The sequence below is a fragment of the Pinus tabuliformis genome, chromosome 4_2 (assembly GCF_031772625.1).
Source record: "Pinus tabuliformis cultivar Carrire ecotype Pingquan chromosome 4_2, CPIR1, whole genome shotgun sequence".
Lineage (NCBI taxonomy): Eukaryota > Viridiplantae > Streptophyta > Pinopsida > Pinales > Pinaceae > Pinus > Pinus tabuliformis.
This window is the reverse complement of record NC_142304.1, coordinates 422209024-422225596: the sequence shown is the minus strand read 5'-3', so window position 1 is coordinate 422225596 and position 16573 is coordinate 422209024.

Genomic DNA, 16573 nt, shown 5'->3' with positions numbered 1-16573 from the left:
TCATACAAAATCAAGGTTAAGAAGACTTCCTATGTTCATGAAAAACACTCATTCATCTGGAATTGTGGTTTCCAAACACAGCCAAAGTAATTCTCACCCAATTCATTTCTTTTACCTTTTTCCTTGTTGTAATTTAGTCTTACTATGTACTATCACATAACCCAACTGTTAGTTATATAAACATATCAACCATTACCTTGTCATGCTAATACCAAGCATGTTTCCTTGCAGCTGTTCACCTATGTCAGTCACATGTTCCAAAGATCAAGACATCATGTCTATTAATCTAAAATCAACCTTTACTAAGTTTAACAACCATGTCATAATCGACAATCAACTAGCATTCATCAATCATAATACATAATGCTACAACTATCATCTACTTACACTCAAGTACATATCAACTGTCTCAACACATATGTATTAGTACAACCATCTCAAAACAAGATCATTCCTTCATGCAATCTTATAGAAAAATACTCATATCATGCAAGTAATCAAACATTTAGACAAAAGATAGATTACATTATAGACACCAAATGCTCAAACACCAAATAAATGAAATAATGAAAAATTCAAACACTAAATAGATGACATACACAAACGCATACCTTGATGTATTTCAAGGGAGGCTATCTATCTCCACAGTCAATCTAGATTAGCACAATATAACTTCACAACATATCAAATCAACATAAATAAGGCCATGATGTCCATAAAAGTAAATAGCTAACATGTTCACATCATAAACTCATAAACAATTGTCATTCATGCATAACAATCACATATGCACAATCCTTCTAGATTAGTATAACACAATGTCACAAATAGGTCGACTCATAACTGATTGTCATAACCATAATCATCTGCATAGGTCAATCCAAATAAGCACAAAACATAATAACATCAATATCTTAAACGCAATAACCTAATCATCAAGTTAACTAACATATAATAACAACAAGTTAACATATAACATAATCACCAAGTTAACTAACATATAACATCAACAACAATGCATATAACAACAATTTACTATCCTAAATGACTATCTAACCCACGTGCATATGAATGCACTTAACTAGCATATAACATGCATGTAACCACAACAACAATAGAATGACAAGTATATAAGTAACCCTAATTATTAGAACAACCATTAACCACATACTCGCATGCCCAACATCTAAATCTATATGACGATCTGCTCTTACCCCAAAGTCTAGTGTTGCAATCTCGCTCTAGTGATATGCATCTCCTACTCTATCTCAGGCAACACATTAGCATCATAACATACCAATAGCATCATGATGACCTAATTTCATACAATCACCTCACAATGCATGGTTGACCTGCTATACATGCATAACTATAACCATGACAATGCATGCATAACAACATACAAACACTGACATGCATAACAAATTTATATAAATTTGACATGCATTCATGATTAGCGCATCCCAACAACAACATTATCAAATCCTACATGGAAACACAATCGTAGCAATAACTACCACCATGCATACATAACAAGCACATATGCATCCTTCACACATGAATGACAAACAGATTCCACCAATCCATTCCAAGTGTTGAACCATGCTTTGATACTACTCTGTAACACCCTCCTGCCACATTTACCCAAGTAATTGATCTGTTGGGGTAAACATGTGACGAGAGGCTACTATGATTTGATTCAATTCCCCATATACAGTTAAGGAAGTGGAACCAAAAAAATACAACCAACCTAACCTTCTACATGTGCTACAAAACCTCGAGGAGCCAACCAACCTTCCCAGGTGACCAAACCCTATGGCAACCCAACATCATACTGACCTAGAGCCTCAGTCACTCTCGTGACATGGGAATGACTGCAACTTGGGCCCTCCATTTTCTCTCATGGAAAGGGCATGCAAGCGGTTGGGGTATTTTTCAGCTAGTTCAGAGCCAACAACCCTAGATTCTATGCCACTTTTTCAGGGCTAGGTCTCAGGCCACTACCCAAAAATTCATGAAACTTTCAGAAATTAAAAGTAAGTAAGATTTAAACAATGATACAAAGGCAAATACTTGAATAGAGACTTGACTGGACCGCTATTATCCATGACAGATATTTCGTCAAACATGTCACAAATATGCATTCTACAGGTCATAACAACAAATCTGAGCATAAGGGTCTCATACTTATCTGAGAATCGCTAAGAAGCATTGATGCCTTATCACATTAGTTGTATTATCATCTATTAGGTCATATATTCATTGTTCATTCATTTACAAATCAAAACATGATGAGAGCCATACATCATCATTGTCATAAAACATACTCATAACCAACATATAAACAACAGAAATAATAAGGATACAACAACCATAGAATCCACATATAAACCAATACATTTACACATCAAATACCAAGGCAAAAGAACTCTTATTACTGAATGCAAAAGCTAACCGGGTTTGGGACTTCCATGAACCAGCCAACCATAGATTGACTAACCAAATCTTTCTTTCAACCAATCACCCCCATGCCATATTCCAACCATGAAAGTGGGACTCATAACCGGAAAAAAAAAAAACCGAATGAGCATGGATGGCACCAGATTTCTCTAACTACATCATGTGGAATTTTACTATCTCCTAGTACCTAGGTTTTACCATAATCCACAGTTTGATTTAGGGATCACTAGACCATGATCGAGACACCACCCTCTAGGCTTTACCATATATTCGTCCATTCATTGGCCAAGGATTCCTAGGCCTGATCAAGGGCACCCAACTCTAGGTTTTACTCTATATACCGCCATTCACCAGTCGAGGATTCCTAGGCCCACGAAGGTGTTGGGTGCGGGATCCCCCAAGGGTATTTTTGGGGCTTAGAGCCCAGAATTTGGTCAAAGTTTGTAATTCCAATGTAAAGACTCTGCATTTTGTGGATGCAGAGCGCATAGTTGTTAAAGAGCCATAGGATTGTCTGCCCTTAATTCTGATAATGTAATGTCGGCTATAAAATATCTACCCATTGTCCATAGACCATGGGATTGTATAAATAGAGTGAAGCTCTAAGTAGTTAATAATATTCATAGATCGAATAATGAAGATGTATGCGAGATAATTCTGAAGTGTAAAGTCTAGTTTTGGGTCATAGTGTAAGAGAAGGCTTTGCAGCTGAGTGCGCAGAGGTCTAGTAGTCCACAGTTGAGTGTGTGGAACCCTACAGCTAGTGCACAGGGCAAGTCAAGTCTGTAACCATCTAAAGTATTAATAAAGAGAAGTTTCTATCATTTCTGCATATTTATTTCCTGTTTTATGCATCTATTATATTGGATATGAATTTCACTTCTAAGGCTTATATGATGCGTGAATGTGTATAAATGTATTGGTTAAGTGGATGCAAGTAAGAATATTTGTTTACATGAAGATAATTAAGATCTGTAGTAAGATAAGTAAGATACTTAGTCTAATTCGGGAATCAACATAGTTCGCTGACTTAGCAACGCGAAAGGACTTCAGACCCTAGTTAGAGCTGTGTGAAATCCGATTGTAACAGATCGCGAAGGTATTGAAGGTTAGAACATAGCGCGAAGCAACCTGTGCAAAGGCATGCATAATTGGACCAAATCGACATCAAATCCATCTCAAGGTGCGGAAACTTGGTTCTAGCATCCCCCCATACTGCTTCAGGTGAGACTTCAGTCCGCGCTCCGCGGGTTGATGCCAAAAGGGCCAGTAGTGTAGGGATTTGTTTGGCTAAATAAATCTGAACCTGGGTCAGGCCTGCATAAGCCAACAAATGGTTCCGTTGCCGAGAATGGATTTGAATCCAACTAAGAAAGAAATTGAAGGCTGGTTGGACAAAAGAATTCATGAGTTCGTGGCACAGGAGAACAGAAACCCACGACTATCAAAAGAGAAGAGTGGTTAGAGAACTACCTGTATACGGAGATCCACGGAATATTTTTTGCTTCCCTCCCTACTGAGCTATATGAGTGGATCGCGAAGCTAGTAGATAGCCAAGGAGGGTGGAAACTTGATAGTCCTATTGTGTGGACCCTAGAGCTAGTGCGAAGATTGGAAGCATTGGAGGATAAGATCGCACGCACCGTCAATCATTGGCTCAATCATATTACATGAGGATTTGTTCCTGAGTTCGGGGTCAACACCTCAGTCAGCTATAGATAGGCAGAGCAATGCTTTCTCAAAGGACTGCGAGGTAAGTACGTAAAATCTTTGAATACTTGGATTAAAATGTTGTTGTGCGAAAAGAGGGTTATGCAGTTACCTTGATGTTCAGGGCTATGTGAAGTGAAAAGGTTTACAGGAACAAAGGATATAAGGGTCCAAAAAATAGCCCCTTGATTTCACCTTCGTGAGGGGATGAGGAAGAGCTCGCGAGGGTCTCTCCACGAAGTGCTATTCAGCTGATAAGACAAAGAATTCCGCGAATACCACCTCCACCCACACCACCATCAGCTTCACCGCCATCACGTCCATCTTCGCTTGTACAACTCCACCACCACCACGATTCAATATGGTAAACACAGTGAAGTTGCCTGTGTTTAAAAGTTTGGGAAATGAGGATCCGGACCAATTCTGGTCATTATAAGGGTTGTATGGGAAGAACAAGGTGTTATGGATGACCATATAAAGAAATTGATGTTGGTTAGTGCCCTGCAGGATTGTACGCTAACCTGGTACATTAGGTACTCCTACGATAACCCGAATGTAAGAGTCACGACTATCCAAACAATGCTAAATAGAGAATTTAGCAGGCCTAAGTCTAAAGCAAAGTTGATAGTGGGATTTAAAGAGATCACGATGCTACCAGGTGAGACTCCTTGGGAGCTAGATCAAAGGCTGAAATGTATGATTCATGAAGCCAATATGAATATGACAGATGGACAACATCGCGAATGGTTTGTAGCTTCGCTACTACCACATTTAAGGAGTGTGCTATCACAATAGAAGATAACAACTCAAGTAGAAGCTTTGGAGATTTCCATGAGGCTTCATGAGACCCCAGTGCAGGATCCTAACCTAGGAGTTCAATAGATCCACGTGCAGCTGAAGAATTTGTGCCTTGAGATACAGATTTTGAAACTAGACAGGACTGTTCGACTAGAAGTGCACGAAGAATGTGGTGCATGAAATGAAAGAGTTAGGGCAATGAGAAAGACCACTTCCTAGTTAACAAATTACCTTGCAGGAGGAGGACTGATGCCTTTAAGGCTAGAAGCTCAAATAGGACCTAGTGCGGCGCCTGCTCTATGGTGCGCGATCTGTCAAATAGTCGGAAAACATGCCATCGGTAATTTTCACTTGTTACAAAAGTATACACAAACTTCGCAACAATTGTTCTGCAACTTTTGTAGGTCGGTGGGACATGAAGAGTGTACGTGTAGGAGTTATGAACTGAGGATGGATAGAATGCCCACCTATTGGGTTCAGGCTGAAACATGACCCCTTGACCAAAATGTAGGAATGGTGTGAACAATATTTTAGGGGCACGAACGAGATCGAGGTGGAGGAGGACCTGGTAGAGGTTGTGGACAGTTGATTTACTACAATTTCGGAGGGCCAGGACACTATGCCCTCGATTGCACGAATCCAATGCACCCGTCGTACAAGTATTGAACGCTATTTGATCATGAGACAAAAGATTGTCCTACGCTGATAGCTAGGATATGTGAAAAAGGAGTGCTACCACCTCCCCCGACTCAGAACCTGCAAATGATGAGGTCTGAGCCATGTGAGAAGATCCGAACATAAACATTGTGCTCTGAAGTGGAATCGCGACGGGAGATGATAAGGGAAAAAAACTAGAAGACAATACTTGGGTTTGCAAAGCCTCGATGAAAGAGGTTGAGTTTCATTTGGAGCACACTCGGGAAATCTTCATGGAAGTTAAGAATAGCTTCAGTGATGCCTCCACTTTAGAAAGAAAAGATAAACCGAAGCTGGAAATGGACCCATCTATGCTCACCATTTTCCTAGAAACCTATATGATGTTATTGCACGACAGTAAGGCTGTGAAACGGTTACATGATCTTTTCAACATATGTGCTAGGACAGCGCCAGGAGAACCTCGTGAAGTCTGGAAGATTGGAAAACATAAGATAAGAATGGGACGCGAAATGAGACTTACCGCGCAGATCAGAGAATACAAAATGGATCAAGTCATCTTGGATTTGGGATAGGATGCGAATGTTCTGCCAAAAAAGTCATGGGAGCGAATGGGAATACCTACACTGCAATGGTCTCCAATTAAGCTAAGGATGGAGAACCAATAGAAAATAATAGCCATGGAGCGATTGTAGGAAATAACTATGGATATTGAGGGAGCGAGCGCACTGGGAGATTTCGAAGTGATAAAGATTTTTGATGATGACAATCCCTACCTCGTGCTCTGAGGAATTGATTGGGCCACTTGATATGAACGGGATAATTAAACTAAAGAAGTGAAAAATGATCTTTGAGAAGAAGTCACTATGCGTAATTATACCCCTGGACCCTGCTGAAGGATCGCGCTATACAGAGCCGATCCGCAACTATGAAAGTGATGATTATTTGGACTACATCTATAAGATAACAGTGCAAGACCAAGACTGGGTGAATCCCACCATGGATGGATGGATTACATGGGAACATGAGAGCTCCTGCACTTCAGATTCTGACGAAGAAATAGAACGATGGAAGAATTGGTTACATGAAGTAACTACGCTGAATTGCAATACGATGACCAAGTCGTTGCACTGTGTGTCAACAGAAGTAAGAGATCTGCTTACTTATGATGGTTTGAATGAGGTAGATACCTTCTTGGATGCATTTAAAAGGGAGGTGTTAGAAAAGCAACGCTTTTAGGCCTTGGACTAGGTACTGTGCACTATGCCCACGAGATGGTGGGGTACGCACAAAGGGAGTTTTGATGGTTGGCGTGAATGTAGGAGAATGATGAGAGTGCAATTTGGAAAGCCTATGGTGTGACTGACAGACAAGTACAATGGACAAGATGACCCGTGTGCACATTTGGCCAAGTGTACGTAGGCCTATGGAGAAGAGCCCCAACCTACGCAGATGCACATGTACTCCGTGCTAGAATACATGGTCAATAAGCATGTGTTGTGGGGGTGAACTTGCAGATGGCTCTTAACATTGGGAAGAAATTATGCCAGAAGAGAAACTACGCAGAAGATTCTACACGCAAAAAGTTCAACAAAGTACTAGAAACCACAATGACCAAGGTATGCAATGCACAGCGAAGTGATTGGGACCTACACGTACCTGCAGTCTTATGGGCTTATCGAACGACATGAAAGAAACTGACAGGACAGACACCTTTTAGACTTGTCTATGGAGTGGGAGCCATAATGCCTATGGAATACATCATGCCTAGTCTGCGCATAGCAGTGCTCATAGGTATGATGGATCGTGAAGCCTTGGAGGAGAGGCTCGCGCAGCTGGATGAGCTCAAAGAAGAAAATTTTTTGGCTGGATTTCACCAACATGTACAAAAGCAGTGTGAAAAGGCATGGCATGATCAACATGTTAAGTTGTGCACCTTCAAGGTGAATGATTTGGTGTTGTTGTATGATAGTAAGTTTGATAAATTTCCAGGGAAGTTCAAAATGCACTGGTTAGGGCCATATGTTATTAAGAAGATTATCGATGGTGACGCGGTACAGCTGGTTATGTTAAATGGAGATCCCTTCCCAGGAAAAGTGAATGGAAATCATTTGAAGCCATACACAGGTGGCCCAACCATCTGAATAGCCGACAGAAGCACAGTCTTAGCACTCCAGGTAACTGAAAGGAGGCATGGGACTATAAAATACTATGTCCAAGAACTGCGCGATGTCAGGACTATGCACAGTAGCAAAGTTTCACAGGGTCCGTGACAGTGCGAGGATAGCTGCACTGTTGTGCGGGTTGGCTGGAAATTGACCGTTAAATTCACTATTCACGATGTGATGCTTGGTTTGAGGCCAAATGGAGTGGGCGACAAGAATTTAAGGCAAAATTTATGGGATAGATTCTTGAAAATCTGCCACCAATCTAAAATTAATGGACTGAATGTGGGGGGAACGGTCAAATTGAAATTCAAAAGGCGCTATAAATTACAAATGGCTATCTAGCAAACAACACTTGGCAATTTGAGAACTGAGTTGTTGCACACTCAGATATTCATGAACCAAGGCTTATTCGATATTCTGACAGTGAATTCGTTGCTTGAGTAATTACTAAAGACACTAAGAGAACTATGGCATCGCACTATGTTAGCACCTGAAGAAGCCATGGACACAGGCATAGTGACAACCGAGGTAGCCGTGTAGGATATTACGGAAGTAGAAGCCCCAGAGAGCACCAGAATAATCGTAGAGGTCCCTAAATCACCACTCATGCTGAGACCTAAGAAGGATAAGCAGGTCATGATACCGGTGCATGTCTCATCCAGAAATCCACTAAGGACCAAGCTCACAATGGAGGAAAAGGGGAAGGCCATAGATTTGGTGGCCGATGAGGAGGAAGAGTTTGAAGAAACCCTGGTGGAGGAGGAGGATGTAGAAGTCGAAACCCAGGGTGCAAATCCTCTCACTAGGCTGCCTGCATATGTTCCTCCACAGAAGGATAAAGCCAATGTGCCCAAGGATATAGATGAGAGAAAGATCTCTTTGCAAACCCCGTCGGTCCCAGATGATATTGTGTTTGAGGGAGCGCACTTGGGATGGGTTCCTGTATTGAAATTTGAAGATTGGGACCTCGCAGACCATGAAAAGTTCCCGCATTTAGCGATCGCGCAGCTAATGTGCCAGAAGACAGACGCATCAGCTAGAATGATAGAATTGGATCCGCACAAATGGCTCAGAATGTTGAGAATGTAGGGTCGCTAAACCTACTCTAAGTGCCACATTACCACCGCACCCCAGTGACCATTTTCATCATCAGGCAGCTGATCTGCTTGGTGCATGATGAGTGCTTGTGGTTGGAGGAGCCCATCCCCATCACAGACCATCTGATTCACTAGATTACATGGCTCCCTTGTGTATGGGAGGACCCAAAAAATATTTTAGAGGGAAAAAGTGATGACTTGGCCATCGTAGAGGCCATTAAAAAGAAATTTAGGGTGGAGAAGAAGAAGCGAGGGTATGCCATTTCCAACATCAAAAACCCTGCAGTTAAGGTTGCGACACAAATATTGGCAGGAAAGGTGATGTGGAAGTGCTGCACAGATGAGGTGCCTGTGCTAGTGGTTGCACTAGCAGCGCAATGCGCAGAAGGGGTCCAGTTCAACTAGGCAAACCATCTATGCAGTGAGTTCCTTGCGAACTACCACGAGGCACAGGAGTAGGGAAAAACATTCCATTACGCATGGCTCCAGTTTTCAATAGAAATGGTGGCATGGGAGCTGCCCGAAGATAGTCAGTTCCCTACGGTCGCACAGGACCTTCCAGAGGCAGTGAAGTACACTTCATTGTGGGAAACCAGGGACGCGCAGAGGATAAGGGAGAGCAAGATATTTTGGGTGCTCATGGAGATGAACATTAGGATGGGGTTCAATCGCAAGCTGTGGTTATCGCCCACTGTCTACAATAGTCGGAAGAGCTTTGCAGAGTTCAAAGCCAACTTCCACCATGTCTTCATAAGGGCATAGAAGGATCCCACAAATACATGGCATGAGTTACTGTATTTGGCAACTTACGATGTGATATTCACAGTCCTTGAGTCTTGGCCACCAGAGTGGCATGCTCTAGCTGGCTCCACGATGGAAGTAGAGAAGTCTGCCACACAGTGGAAGAAGGAAGAGACAAAAATTTGGATGGCATAGTTGGCAGAAAAGCGCAAGAAGGAAGAAGCAATGGCTAAGGCCCAGGTGGTACGCGACGCTATGCAGTTGGCAGAACATTAGAAAACAACAGAAGAAGAGCGTGAAGGACAGAAGTCACCTTCACCTGAATCAGAGACAAACACAGAACAAGGTGGCATGGACCCACAGGAAACATCCACCCAGCTCAAACTTCCACACCCATGAGAGTAGGTAGGGTTGCGAAAGAAAACGAAGGCCTCAAAGACATCTTTTGACCCTATCACTCTTACTGAAGGGGATCTACATGATATCGTCAGAACGGTGAGGGATGTCATCGCGGAGGCCCTCCAACAGTTTGAGGAGCAACACTAGTTGGTATTGGGGGCTATCCGGACACAGATACAAGAGTTGTAGGTGCGCACTCCACAAGCTAGCATAGTGTCAACTAGCCTCACAATCGGCACTTCAGTTGTCGACGAAATGTTGCGCGCCAGGGTGACCAACTCAATAGCGCTACCAGATGGAGCATTCATGATAGAGAATGAGGCCGACAGGCCTATGGTCAGCAACTTGAAAGGGGTCGGGTTAATCATGGTTGCGCTCCCTCGAGAGACGCTCTATCTCTTGCATGATGGAGTCACTGTAGAACTTTGGGCCAGGGAAAGTCACGCTATATAGGTAATAAGCGAGCAACACATCAACATTGAGCAGTTGAGCCTGCAGCACAACGAGGCCATGGAGTAGAACAAAAATATAGTGCAGGTTACAGAGGAAGCCTGCCAGATGGTCTCGGAGTTGGCCATACAAGTAGAGGAATCAGTGGAGGCACGCATCCAAAAGTTAGCCATAGTGGTGCATGACGCACGAGTAGACATGGCCTGGGTTCAGCTGGAGCAAAACCTGCAGATCACAAAACTCCAATTGAAGGCCCAACCTTCAACTCCGCCGGAAGTCCAAGAACAATGCACCACCACGGTCACAACAACAATGGTAGTGGTTGATAGTGCAATGACAGATTGCATGAAGCTATTCGAGTAGTCGTTCGAGGTCCTCACCACACTGCAGGAGGACCCAAACATAGAGTGCCTAGAGATAGAGGCGCACGAGTTGCAGCAAAGATATGATGAGGTAAAAGGGACCACATAGATGGTTTCCCTTACACAGAGGCTTGTAAGGATGCAGTAGGCAAAGGTGCTCAAGGAGTAGGTGGATGTTGCTCGACATAAAGAGGCAGTTTTGAAAGCACGCCTACAACCATGGATCAATGAGGCATATACAATTACAACATCCATTGAAGCAAAGCTCGCGCAACTGTGGGCAACTCAGGAGAGGATTCAGGGAAGTAGTGCAATGACAACAGTCACCGAACAACGCATATAGGAAGTTCAGCAGGCAGCCGCTCAGTGCGCTACTGAAATGCAGCAATCCAATCAGAGTTCGGAGGTCTTTTTGCTAAGATCTCCGCACCTGTAGAGTGACTCGAGGGTGAGTCACGAAATTTGTGTTGGGGGCCTGTTGGGCACGGGATCCCCCAAGGGAAGTTTTGGGGCTTAGAGCCTAGATTTTGGTCCAAGTTGTAATTCCAATGTAAAGGCTCCGCATTTTGTGGGCGCAGAGTGCGTAGTTGTTAAAGAGCCATAGGGTTGTTCACCCTTAATTTTGATAATGTAATTTCAACTATAAAATATCTACCCATGGTTCACAGACCATGGGATTGTATAAATAGAGCGAAGCTCTCAGTAGTTGATAGCATTCACAGATTGAATGATGAAGATGTATGCGAGATAATTCTGAAGTGTAAAGTCTAGTTTTGGGTCATAGCGTAGGAAGAGGCTCTGCAGCTAAGTGCGCAGACCCCTACAACTGAGTGTGTAGGGTGAGTTGAGTCTGTAACCATGTAAAGTATTAATAAAGAGAAGTTTATATCATTTCTGCGTATTTATTCCTGTTTTATGCATCTGTTATATTGGATATGAATTTCACTTCTAAGGCTTATATGATGCGTGAATGTGTATAATTGTATTGGTTAAGTGGACACAAGTAAGAATGTTTGTTTACGCGAAGATAATTAAGATCTGTCGGTAAGATAAGTAAGATACTTAGTGTAATTCGGGGATCAATGTAGTCCTCTACCTTAGCAACGTGAAAGGACTTCAGACATTGGTTAGATCTGCGCGAAAGATTATTGTAATAGCTCGTGAAGGTACTGAAGGTTAGAACAGAGTGCAAAGCAACCTACACAAATGCAGGCATAGTTGGACCAAATCTACATCACATCCATATCAAGGGTGCAGAAACTTGGTTCCAACATCCCCCCATACTGCTTCAGGTAAGACTTCAGTTCGTGCTCTGCGGGCTAGTGCCGAAAGGGCCAGTAGTGTAGGGATTTGTTTGGCTATATAACTCTAAGCCTGGGTTAGGCCTCCATAAGCCAACACAAGGAAACACAAAATCTGGCTTTACCACAACCCACAGTCTGGTTCAGGGGTTACTACATCGTGTCTTTACCACAATCCATAGTCTAGTTCAGGTATCACTAAGTGTTGGCTTAGGGGGTCCTAGCCCAGGTTCATAGTTAGATGTGCCAACCAACAAAACCCTACACTACCAACCCTTTCGGCAACAACCCACGTAGCACAAGTTGCAGTCTCACCCAAAGCAGTATGGGGCGATGCAAGAACCAAGTTTCTGCATCCAAAGGCCAGTGTGATGTCTTTTAGCGCCTTGGATCTGCCTTCACGTAGATCAATGAACTCTTAATGCAACTTTATTTAAATAGCCTTTAGACCTTTGCGAAGGTCTACATAAGTTCTAGCGAACTTTTAACAGTCAATTTGCTTACTTACGGGTATCAGAGAGTAGTCCTAAATTAGTGTTCATGCACATTTACTTAAGGCATTAGTAACCATAAGAGGAATTACCAGAAACTTCGCGATAGTATTAAATATGCATTGCATGCATTATTAAGACATATTCAAGAGAATAGTGTATCATTCAATCAATAGTCATAAATCAAGTCATGCATCAATGATATATAACATAAATAAACATGAACATAAATACCTAATACTTTTCAGAAACATGTCTTTATTGATCTCAATTCCCAGGTTAGTTTTCCCTGCACACACAGTTGCAAGGGTCTATGCACTCACTGCAGACTCTAACTAGGCCTACGTGCACTCATCTGTGAATCCTTTGTTTCCTTGTCTAAGCACAGGAAGCAGAGCCTTCCTACCTTAGACTCTTCAATCAACCCAATTCCCTTTCTTGCTTCCTTATTTTTCTATTCCTTCTATTTCTCTTTCTTCCGCTAAGACTCACTATTTATATATTTTTTCATACAATACCATGGTCGTGGACCATGGTTGAATCTCATAAATGACTCAAAACTTTACATAAATCAAGGGGCTAAGCCCCTTTGATTCCTATTCATCTACTCACTTTGCATCCACAAATCGTGGAGACTTTACATAATTTTCAAAATAGTGCAAAATTTGGGTTATCTTGACCCCAATCTAACCCAGGGGACCCAATCCCAACAGGCCCCCAACACAAAGATCATGACTCACCCTTGAGTCACTCTGCTGGTACTGTGATCTTATTGCGAAGATCACCCAGCGCCACCTGGATCACTGCAACTTCAACAATGCTTTACACGCTACTTATCGAACCTCCTCGACCAATTTTGAAGTGGTTGGTCCTTCTACTGCTAACCTCATCGTCTGATGCAGTCGCTTAAGCTTATCTTGAATGGAGAGAATGATCTGATAAGCTTCCTCCAACCAAGGTTGCAACCTGGCCTTTAGCAAGGCTTCTTTCTTCTGTGCTTCCTCTACCTGTGCCACGAGCTGCTCTCCTTCTTGTAACTTAGCAAGGTGCTACACTGGTGCTAATGTGCACGCAGTCTCCTTGACCTCATCATATTGGCACTGCGTCTTCCTTGCCTCTATGTTCAATGTTTGTAGGTTTAGATCCTACTGCAAATTGGCCAATAGCTCCATATCTTGATCAAACAATGTCGCACAGTCAATGACTGTGGTATCCAAGGTAGCCATGCCTTCCTTAATTGTGACTCTGTGCTACTCCCGGACCTTAGGTGGAGTCGTGGGCTACAAATTCAACTGTAGCTCTGCAATCTTCATGTTGAATTCGAAATTTACTCATCCAACTTCAGCTTTAGCCTCACGCACACCAGCAGCTAATTTTCTAATTTTGGCTTCAGGCTGTGCATCCTTTGGATGTGAAGTTCAGGCACTGTCTTACAAGCCTCTGCTATTGCTGACTCCAGACTTGAACTATGCACCTGTAGTGCCTCCTTTTCCTTCAGAGCCTACATGTTCTCAACGAATAATTTCTTATTGTTGAATTTGAACTCACTAACGGCAGTGAGTGCTCGCTTTTCTTTGATCCCGAGCTCTTCCATGACCCCCTGATGTAATGCATGTAGGGACTCAAGTCATAGTGCGGCAAGGCTCAGCCCCATGTTTTTAACTGTGTGAAGCACTATGTATTGTTCCTCTGTCATGACACAGATTGATGATCCTTTCGGCAAAGGGAAGACTCTGAAATCATGCGGCCAGGCCATCTCCACGATTATACTCTTTCCTTGAGTCAAATTAGCTTGCATGTCGCTCACCTTCCATAGCTTCCTGAATTCTGGTTGCTTGGAGTTGCAACTCACGCAGATCCTTCTGGACGCCTCCAAGCATCTGGATTGCTGCTCGAACTACTGCAGTACATCGGTTGTGGTGTCCCAAATTTTATCCTTGATCTCATCGAGATCACCGTCTTTTAATGCCATGGGAGCAACTCGTGTTTTATCAGATTTCTTCTTTTTGTGTGTTCCACCCTTCTGCTCCATGCCACATATTTTCAAAATAAAGGGGGTGCGCTTTCCCTTCATCACCTCCATTGCCTTGGCCTGAAATCTCTTCTTCCTCTGTCTCTGGCGAAGGTGACTTATCACCTGTCTATGAATCGCATTGTTCTTTTTCCGCTTGCTCCTTAACAACGCGTTCTTTCTCTATGCGATACTTTTCTACAGCTTCCTGCTTTCTCTATTCTGCTAGGGTACGTGCAACTTTCTTAGCAACCCTTTATTTTCTTTGCAGCAGAAATTACCACAGCCATGCTTGTTCCAACATCTAACTCTGACGGGGTGCATCACTCTGTAGGCCATAATCCTACGACCTCCAGTACGTCCATCTCTAACACCAAATAGGGAAACTAGTGTCATTTTTGCTCTAGATCCTTCTGTGTTTGGATATAGACTCTATGGAATTCAGCCTTGAACGCCACGTAGGCTGATAGCTACGTGAACAAGGTTGGGGACAACCTTGGATGTTGATTGACTACCATATGGAGATCCATGTCCATCCAAGTCCAAAATATTTTTATTTATTTATTTATTTATTTATTTTCCTATAATCTATGTGGCATCCTTTGTAGCCCATAAAGAGGCGACTTGTGCTGCCTCCGGAAATCCTTCCTTGAGTGGAGGAAATTGGCTATCATCCGACAATATCCATGCAACGAGCACAATTGAGAGTAGTAACCAAGCGTAGTGGAACGACTTGGTTTCCTCTTGGGCCTCACAACAATTTGTTAGGAACTCCTAAAAAAGGTACCAGGGCCAATTAAATTGTACGCCTTTCACGCATTGCACAAAAAGTGAAACTACAGGCCCTGGAACTTCATTTGCATGGCATTTCCTCATAACCTTTCCTGCTAAAATCTGGGCAACAAATTGATTTGCCTGGTCTATAATAGAAAGAATGGAATACCCTCGTGACTTCTTGAGGAGGCCATATTCCTTATTCATCTTGTCTGTAAGCTCTTTCTCCCTAGTCTTCCCTCCAAACTCCTTGACAGGATTCGCGCCTCTGTAAGGAAGCCACATGTTTCTGTGAATCAACATGTCCGTGATGGGGATATGCTCTCCTAGCCATAAGCACCCATCATGCACCACTTTAAGGAGTTGTCACACACATATCATATTAATGGGGGTGCGGTGAAAATGTGGCACCAACAGTAGATTGAGCAACCCTAATTGCTCGACAGAAATAAACCTAGTCCATCGTCTCCAATTATGTAACACCCATTTCCTCATAATAGACCTTCCACATATATTTATCCATCACCAAATGTGGAAATTTAGTGTGGTCCGTGAGGTCCCAATCCTCAAATTTTAACAACGGGGTCTGTGCAAGCTGAGGACCTTCAAAAGGGACCTGCTCTGGTAGCAGGGGTGTGGATACTATAAATTTATCGGTATCAGGGTCCTTCGTGACATTTGCTTTTCCTTTCCGTGGAGGGATATACTTAGGTAGCTTCACCACGGGTTCCACTCCTTTAGGATCAATATCCTCCATTCCCGTGGATTATTCCACCTCCAGGTCCACTACTTGCTCCGGCTGCTTATATTTCTTCTACTTTTCCTGTTTTTGGTATCGTCCTTGGTGATGGGCACACCCGCACCGACTTCTTCTATTTTTCCTTCACTTCTAGTGCTTCTCTTTCATTGCAGGCTATTTGTCTTTTTCCTCGCCTGTTTCATCCTAGGTGACCTCAGTGCCATGGGAACTATAGGTGTAGCCTCTACACTTGATACTTCTGGTCTTGGTGCATCGGACACAAGTTGCTTCCAAACTCAGGGCATTGGCTAGGTTAGTGGCAGTAATTCTCTCTATAAATAATTCTCGGGCTACATGAGAAACATTTTCTCGTGACATAATTCTTCCCAGAAGTCTTGGCTCATAGGCGACAAACAAC